An 8650-nucleotide genomic window follows, 5' to 3' on the forward strand; every position below is an offset into this window, starting at 1 on the left:
AGATATTGAAAGAGAAAGAGAGATGAAAAGAGACAGCAACAATAACATGACTCTCCCTTGCGTTTCTGTGATGACAAGATCAGTGTGGTCTTACAACCTTGAATCGGAGTTCGAGTTGATTCGTTCAGTCATTGCCTTATATCCTTTCATCTCAATGGATACGGAGTTCCCTGGCGTCATCTTTCAGTCGCATCCAGCATTTCGACAACCACAAAATAACTACGCAGTGATGAAAGCTAACGTGGACAACATGCACCTCATTCAAGTGGGTCTCACCCTTTCAGACCGCCACGGCAACCTTCCAACCTTTGGAACCTCCAACCGCTTCATTTGGGAATTCAATTTCTGTGAGTTCGATGTGACACAACATCCTCATGCTCCTCACTCCATCGCCCTCCTCCGACGTCAAGGCATAGATTTTGAAAAGAATCGAAGGTTTGGAGTGAGCATTGTGCGATTTGCTGAGTTGATGATGTTCTCAGGACTCCTCTGCAACAATAATATTCAATGGATTGCTTTTCATAGTGCCTATGATTTTGGGTACATGGTCAGGATATTGAGTCAACGCTTTTTTTATATGCAACCATTTCTACCTCTCAACTTGTGTGACTTTCTTCAACTTGTTAAATTCTTCTTTGGATACAAAGTATACGACGTTAAGCATCTCATAAAATTTTGTCCCAACCTTCATGGCGGTTTAGACAAAGTTTCTGAGTCCCTGGGTTTGGATAATAGTTGTAGAAGAAGTCATCATGCAGGCTCCGATAGCTTAGTCACTCTCCATATTTTCAATAAAATTAAAACTCTATATTTTCATACAGAGTTTGACTTACCCAAACATGCAGGTGTTCTGTATGGCTTAGAGATAATAGTTGCAAATTAGATGGCTTCGTTATTGTTATATCATTTTGTTTTGTATTTTTTTATTTTATTTTCAATTTATATACTAGTTAACAAAATTTTCAATTTAATATTGGTGAAATAGATGTATGATTCCGAAAATTTATTAAGAATTTTATTAAAAAATTAACTTCAATAAAACAAATAATATATAAAAATAATAGAAGCAGAAGCATTAACTAAGATAACAGCTCAACAGGTCCAATCGTTTGTATGGAAAAATATAATATGTCGATTCGGAATCCCACACACCATTATAACTGACAATGGCAGACAATTCATTGACAAAAAAACTTATGGAATTTTATGCAGATTTGGGGATCAAGTCAACAAGCACGTCAGTTGAGCATCCACAAACAAATGGACAAGCTGAAGCCGCAAACAAAGTTATTCTCGGACAGTTAAAGAAGAGGTTAGGAAGTGCTAAAGGACTATGGGCTGAGAAGTTGCCAGAAATATTATGGGCATACAGATGCACACCACAAACATCAACAGGAGAAACACCATTCAATCTCACGTACGGAACAGATGCAATGTTACCAGTAGAAGTTACTGAACCAACACTACGAAGGCAAATGGAAGATTGGAATATCAACAATGAATGCTTAAGAACTGACCTTGATCTTATTGAAGAACTCAGAGAACGAGCAAAAATAAAGGAAGCAGCAGTAAAAAGAAGAGCAATGAAGAGGTTTAATGCGAAAGTAAAGTTCAGGGATTTTAAGGAAGGGGATTTGGTCTGGAGAATGCGTACTGATGCTCGGAAAGATCCACGACATGGAAAGTTGGCATCCAACTGGGAAGGACCATTCAGGATAATGGAAAACTTACACAACGGAGCTTATAGATTAGAAACTCTAGAAGAAAAAGTGATACCGAATACATGGAATACGAGTCATTTAAAGTTCTATTTTAGTTGAAACAGAAGATGTAAGCCAAAAACTTGTATACATACCGATCATCTAATCAAGAAGAATTATCCAGTAACATCATCTTATTAGACTCATGCTTTTCTTTTCGGTCTTGGATGTTGTCACTACAAGTGAAATCCCTTCCGAAACAATACTTACTACTTTTCGGTCTTGGACGCTTTTCATTTCAGGTGAAATCCCTCCCGACAAAATTTACATCATTCTTTTCGGGCTTGGATGCTTTCACTTCAGGTGAAATCCCTCCCGACAAAATTATTGACATAACTCTTTTCGGTCCTGGATGCTTTCACTCCAGGTGAAATCCCTCCCGAAAAGTGGTCTATTCGATTCTTTCTTCAATTAGTTCACAAGACATCTCCAAGCAATGGATATAAAACCAAGAGAATCATAGCGTTTAATTCAAACATCGGCAACTAAAGACAAGAGTTAGATCTACCCAAGCAGGTCCACGTTTTTGGTTACTCGCAACAAATTGCAGAGTAGGAAAATTCTCCATTTTGCACTAAAAAATAAAAGCCGAAAAGTAGTTTTTTACTTTTTACGTAATAAAAACCGAAAAATAGTTATGATTTTCAAAGCAACAAAAACCAACAGATAGTCATGTTACTTTAAAAGTAGTACAAACCGAAAGGTAGCAACTATTCCAAGGCAATAAAAAATCGAAAGATAAACTTAATGCTTGACGGTAATAAAAACCAAATAATACTCTTGTTACGTTTCTAAATTAACATTTAAAGCATTTAACTAAAATAATCGAAAGCACAATCCCAATAGCGTTCGACCGAAAGGTTTATCATACAACCGAGAAGACAAAACCGAGAGGTTCTAATAACATTTAGTACAGTGCCGAAAGTAAGAGTCAACAAATAATACCTAGTGAATAACAAACAATAACTCAAGAGGAATAATATTCTTTAATTTCTGATAAGATTCCAAGGGGAGATTACAAAAAGGACTCAAAACTTCCATATATAAGTTCAACATTTCAAAACCAAAACAGTCTCGTCATGTAAACCGAGAAACTATAAACAAAACATTAACATCTACATCTTCCTAATTTTCGATATTGATATCTTCGGCATCATTATCCGAAATCTCATTAGCAGGAATTAAGTCACCATTATAAAAATCCTTTTTAACATCAAAATTCCCTTCATCAATAGGAATCTTGTAAAAATATTTTGCTTGTTGAAGAGCCTTCTCGAAACCCAGCTTATGTTGTTCAAAGATAAAGCTTTCGGCTTCAAAAACGTTAGTCCTCAGCTGATGTATCTCCTCATCCATAGCTTTGATGGTGTTTTTGTCGGAATCATTCGCAGAAGATAATGCCGATACCTTTTCGTTCAAGCCTTGATTTTCTTTACACAGTCGAACATTCTCTTCGACAGATTTCAAGTTCTCGTTCTCCAAATCAGAAATTTTCTTCCCAAGACCTTCTATTTCAACTTCTCGTTCTTTTTTTTGCTTTTTAATCTCTTCTAACTGCACCGATAAAGAGCTCATTTTTTCTTTATACTCAGCAAAATCATTCTTCAATTTGTCAAACTCAGATAAAGCCACACAGTTTCCATTCTTCTCCTTCATCATCTTTCCAATCAAAAGATTTCTGCTTGACAATTCAATAACAGAATCTGCCAAAGAAGCAGCATCCATAGTCTTCAGCATGTTGTAAGACGATTCACCAAAAGATGTCTGAACAAACTTCGCATATTTGGTTGTAGCACTAAATATCGTTTCCGAGAGAGGTTCAGAAGAAACATTTTCACTATGGCGATGGCGCCGAGAAGACGAATGCGACCTCTTGCTATTTCTATCACGCTTTTTCGATTTCTTTGAAGGACCAGCAGCCTCAACATTACTTACCGGTTCAACCACTTCCACATTCACAATGGATTCCACGACTTCTTCCACCACAGGATTCACCACACTTTCACGACGAGGAGTTACATCACCCACCTTGTTCAGCAATTTCGAAAAATACGAGCGAGCTTTCGGATTAGTGCTCGCCATCAAAACTGAAAATCAATAAAAAATTTAGCTAAGTTAAAAAACTCATCCTATAAAGAGCGAAAATGTGGAACAACCACGTACCAATCAGATCTTCTCGAGGATTTGGTTAAGTGTACAGTTGTAGCAAGGCGCGAGTGGGAACCTGGTACGAGAGCCGACTAAAAACTTCGATAACATGACGATCGGCCACACCCATTGAATGAAACGAAATTGAGTTAAACTTCACAGGATCTTTTGTCCAGTACAGAGGAAACCTTGGAGAATCTCCATCAAAAAAATACTCTCTTCCTACAGGCTCTATTAGAATTTTAAAAAAACTCCCCTTAAAATCTTTGTATGACGATGTAAAAGGTTTAAGGAAACAAACATTGGATTTACTAATAAGGGATAACCACTCTGGCCGCTTCCCAGGCCGAGAGCTATAATAGTACAAGAAGGAAGCAGGACTGGGAGAAAGCGATAATAATTTACACAAAATGCTAAATGCTTGCATCGCAGCCCAACCATTCGGATGAAGCTGAGTAGGCGCGACATTAAGGAAGTTAAGGACACCTATTTGAAAGTTGTTCAAAGGCAACCGAATATGAAGATCTCTAAAAAAGCAAGCATAAAAATAAAAAAATTCATAACTATCACCCTCTCGACCATGACAAACATTATCGGCATCTCCAACACGCCGAAAAGAAATAATATCATTTTCAATGTCAGAATAATAAATCTGAGAATGGGAAAGGAAACTACGAAGTTCGATAGCAGAACGGTATTTGGACAAATACTCTCGGACTTTAGGATTAACCCATTGGTAACTTGGACGAAGATTTCTCTGAGGCAATACAATGCCGAATTCTTGAGGAGCATCAACAGTCGGTGCTCCATTTGGATCATTCATACAAGAAGGGGTAGCAGATGAAGACTTCGAGTCTTGACGATCCTCTTCTCGCAGCACTCGCCCAGTTGATTCACCACCCGCGCTTGAAAAATCATCAGAAGCAGAAAAACTTGAAAGAGACATTACCTTTGCACGAACTGGTTACAGATTGAAAGTAAGCTTCTTTTCTCAATACACAACGAAACACATTTGTAAAAGTTTAAAAGAAGACCCTATTTATAACCCAAAGATACACCCTAGAATTTGAAACGTTGCAAGCAATCTGAAACCGTTCAAAAATGTATAATCTAACGGTTGCAACAACAAATTCATGTCAAATCAACTTAACTCAACAAGTTAAAGCACAAAAACCGAGGCATTCAATATCAAATCAAATCAAATGTCAAATTTACTATAATTTATTAAGACATGAATATTTTTTTTAAAAAAAAAACAAGAGCTTAAAATATTTCTGTCTTGGGGGGCTAGTGTACTGGTAGGCTAAAACCGAGAGGTTCATGCCGAGAACTACATAGTATAACAACTAAGATGTTAGGTTAAAACCGAGAGGTTTTGACCGAAAGCGATGAAGACAAAAGAATAAAACAAAAATATAAATGTTGTAAAAGCCCAATTAGATAAAAACTTGCAAGAGGGGTGCACAAATAATAAAAAAGGTGCAAAAAGAAAGCCCAAGAGTAAAGGGGAAAGCCCATTAAAGAAACTCTATAAATAGGAGTTCAGAGATAGAAAGAGGTAAGAGTGATTTTATCTGATAAATATTAAACCTTTTCTGACTTTGGCATCGGAGCGACTTGCAGGTACCCCCCACCTGTTGTGAGGAGAAGTCGAGAGCACCAGCCTAGAGGAGAAGCCGAGAGCACCAGCCGAGAGCACTAGCCGAGAGCACCAGCCGAAAGCACCAGCCGAGTGGAGAAGCCAAGAGTTCCCATCAAGGAAAGAAATTAAGTACCCAGCTCAAGATAGTATTCAGCCCAAGATTGAAGGATTAGTCTTGTTAACCTTTTTCGAGTGTTCTTGGTCCCTGTTGTAAGAACATTAATGAACTTCTATATTATAAATATATTAAAATGAAATCGCATATCTAGTTATTACAAGGGATAGAAGAGTAATATCAAAAGTAAGTATTGATTATAAGATCATACTGTAAATAGTTTATTAAAAAAATTGAAAAAAATAATTACAATTTGGTAATTAATTATATTGTTATTTATTATATTTAGAAACACAATCGGAAAAATTAAATTTATTATTATATCACATAATTAATTAAATATACATTATCAAAATTGAGATAATTGATTATTATTTTTCTTAAAAGATTATTTTTTAAAAAAGTTTTAGAAATCAGCTAAAAAAAAAATGAACGTAAAATAGATAAAAGAATGATATTCAATTTTAAGATATAATCTCCTAAAATATAGATAAGTTACTTATGATATACGTATATAATCATCTCCTGAGAAAATAAATATTTACATTTTAAACATATTCGGCTAGAAAAGAAATAAGATAATTAGATCTAACGGTGGATTTAGATAGAAAAAAATTAATGATATGTGATTCTAAAATTATCAACTATTAAAATATGTATTAAAAAGATAAAATTTTGTAAATAAATGTCAAGTGAGAGTATTCATCCATAAGTAAGATAAGATTTTAGAATAAGATAAAATTTCAAGAGTGTAATCTTATATTTTTTTAATTGAAGAAATCTATTATATCTTATTATCTTTTATCTTTTGTAAGTTATGTCTGATTGGACTATAAAAGTAGTGTAGTGAGAATGATTGTTGTAGTTTTGTTGTTCTTGAAGAAAAGAGAAAGAGAGATTGGAAGAGAAAGAGAGATGGAAAGAGAAAACAACAATAACATGACTCTTCCTTGCACTTCTGTGATGACAAGATCAGTGTGGTCTTACAACCTTGAATCGGAGTTTGAGTTGATTCGTTCTGTCATTGTCTTACACCTTTTCATCTCAATGGATACGGAGTTTCCTGGCGTCGTCTTTCAGTCGCATCCAGCATTCCGACAACCACAAAATAACTATGTGTGATGAAAGCTAACGTGGATAGTATGCACCTCATTCAAGTGGGTCTCACCCTTTCAGATTGCCATGGCAACCTTCCAACCTTGGGAACCTCCAACCGCTTCATTTGGGAATTCAATTTCCGCGAGTTTGATGTGACACAACATCCTCATGCTCCTCACTCAATTGCCCTCCTCCGACGTCAAGGCATGGATTTTGATAAGAATCGAAAGTTTGGAGTGAACATTATGCGATTTGCTGAGCTAATGATGCTTTCAGGATTGCTCTGCAACAATAATATTTAGTGGATTGCTTTCCATAGTACCTATGATTTTGGGTACATGGTGAAGATATTGAGCCAACGCTTTTTTTTATATGCAACCATTTCTACCTACAAACTTGTGTGACTTTCTTCAACTGGTTAAATTCTTCTTTGGATACAGAGTATACGACGTTAAACATCTCATCAAATTTTGTCCAAACCTTCACGGCGGTTTAGACAAAGTTTCTGAGTCTCTAGGTTTGGATAATAGTGGCAGAAGAAGTCATCATGCAGACTCCGATAGCTTAGTCACTCTTCATGTTTTTAATAAAATTAAAACTCTCTATTTTCATACAAAGTTTGACTTGCTAAAACATACAGGTGTTCTCTATGGTTTAGAGATGCTTTGATTTTCCTTTTTTACCATCTTTCTACTTCTCTTATCTTTTCTTTTCAGTACAATGTAATTTCCAAATTCTACAATAATATATATCACTTCATTTTATCCTACCTTTCTCTCTTCTTTTTTACACCCTTATGTTTCTTTTTTCATAATACTAATAGTTACAAATTAGATGACTTTGTACCATAGAGTGACCATAGAGAGTGTCAGTGAAATTCATAGTATAATGAAATATACTTATAATTTTATATGCTGAGTGTAAATCAGAATTAACTAACAATAATAATACTTATAATTTACTTCGAATAGTAGAAGTCGTTATTTAGAATAGTTTGAAGTGACTTATTATAAAATTTTATATTATTAACGAACCTTTTTACGAGTACATTATTATTTTTTCCTATTCATTCATAAAAGCATTATGAAAATATCTATAAAAGTATCACGGGATTCCCTTTTTTATTTACGATATAGTTTTTATAAAAGTGTTTTTATATTTTGAAAACTTAAAAGAAAAGTAAAAATTATAAATTATACATAAATCATCCATATATTTTTATGGTGAAAGATAAGATTGGTTGTCAAAAATAAGATTAAAGAGAAATATCGATGAACTGCGGGAATTAGAATATCTTCCAACAAGATTGTATGTGATTTGGCAATAAGCAATCGTACAGTGAGTCTTTAGTTTGGATAGTTTGGAGTGTTGTTTGTAATTCACAAGGATCCTTTGTTAAATTTCTTACCATTCAGGATGTGTCAGACTTCAGATTAGGTTAATGATGTTTGGGATATAATTTGGGTTGGCGTTGTGAGTGAAATCTGGAAACATTGGAATTTTGTCATTTTCAATAGGGGAGTGGTAGATGCGTCTGAAGTGTTCGCATTGACGCAAGTAAAAGTTTGGTCTTGGATTTATGCAAAGTTCCGGTATATTTCTTTTTCTTATTCTGATTGGGTTTTGAATCCTTTGACTTGTATGAGGTTGGTTTCTTAACGTTCTGTGGTGTTTTATTTTTTATGTTAGAATCTGGGTCATTCCGCGTTCCTAGGTAGGAGAATGTTAAGGTGTTTTTCTGTATAACAGTTGAACTACTCCTGAAGTGGTTTCAATTTATTTATTTTTTATTGCTGATAGAAAAACGCTATAAAAGTTAGTTATGAACCCTATTTTTATCTCTTTCCTTTTTTGACTTTTTGGTAGAATAAACTATTAATGAAGTTA

General features: G+C 34.8%; 1 pseudogene; it reads left to right on the forward strand.

Annotated features, from left to right (window-relative positions):
• Positions 1-6604: 6604 nt before the first annotated feature.
• On the forward strand, positions 6605-7432 carry LOC137809418 (probable CCR4-associated factor 1 homolog 11; annotated as a pseudogene).
• Positions 7433-8650: the final 1218 nt, after the last annotated feature.

This window comes from Phaseolus vulgaris, chromosome 2 (genome assembly GCF_000499845.2).
Source record: "Phaseolus vulgaris cultivar G19833 chromosome 2, P. vulgaris v2.0, whole genome shotgun sequence".
NCBI classification, from domain to species: Eukaryota; Viridiplantae; Streptophyta; class Magnoliopsida; order Fabales; family Fabaceae; genus Phaseolus; species Phaseolus vulgaris.